Source organism: Octopus sinensis, linkage group LG18 (genome assembly GCF_006345805.1).
Source record: "Octopus sinensis linkage group LG18, ASM634580v1, whole genome shotgun sequence".
Taxonomy (NCBI): Eukaryota; Metazoa; Mollusca; class Cephalopoda; order Octopoda; family Octopodidae; genus Octopus; species Octopus sinensis.
The window spans coordinates 49,627,609-49,628,443 of NC_043014.1; positions in this window are offsets into that span (position 1 = coordinate 49,627,609).

Below are 835 nucleotides of genomic sequence, written 5' to 3' on the forward strand. Positions count from 1 at the left end.
TATGTGGCATTGCCAAAAGCAAACTGATAGGTATGTTCATGTTCTGTAATCAGTAGAGGGGGGCCCTCTTGTGAGGTCTTACATGAGATTTAAGTTCAACCTCGGACAGACAGATTTTAGCAGAAAATGAGCAAGTTGAATGTACACACAGTCACATACACATACATATCTGTACACATACACACACCACACACACACACGTACACACACACACACACATGCATACACACACACATGCGCACACACACACACCACACACACCACACACACACATATGTCTCTTATATGTATGTGTGTCTATATATCATCATAATCATCATTTAACATCCATTTCCCATACTTTCATGGGTCGGATGGTTTCACAAGAACTGGAACACCCTGTATATAAATACAAATAGCAAACAGACCAGAAAAAAAACCTTAAAACCTAGTTATGGTAACAGCCTAACTCAAGCCTAACAGAATACCCAGTTCGGTTTTCTTACTGGAAATCTAATACCATCAAAACCCGCTCAATACCAGTCCATCCGATAGTGTGTGACCAACCGATTTAGTTACAAACATTTTTTTGTGGACCTTAAAGCACAACACAAATTAACTTTCTATGCAAAAAATGTTGTGACCTGAATCTGATACATCTGTTTACACTATTACTTCCACGCCTGACTGAACACAAAACAATCGCAAAAATTTGCACATCAAACACACACACACACATTTATATACAACGGGTTTCCTCACAGTTTCTTATTTCTTTATTGCCCACAAGGAGCTGAACACAGAGGGGACAAACAAGGACAGACAAAGGGATTAAGTCGATTACATCAACCCTAGT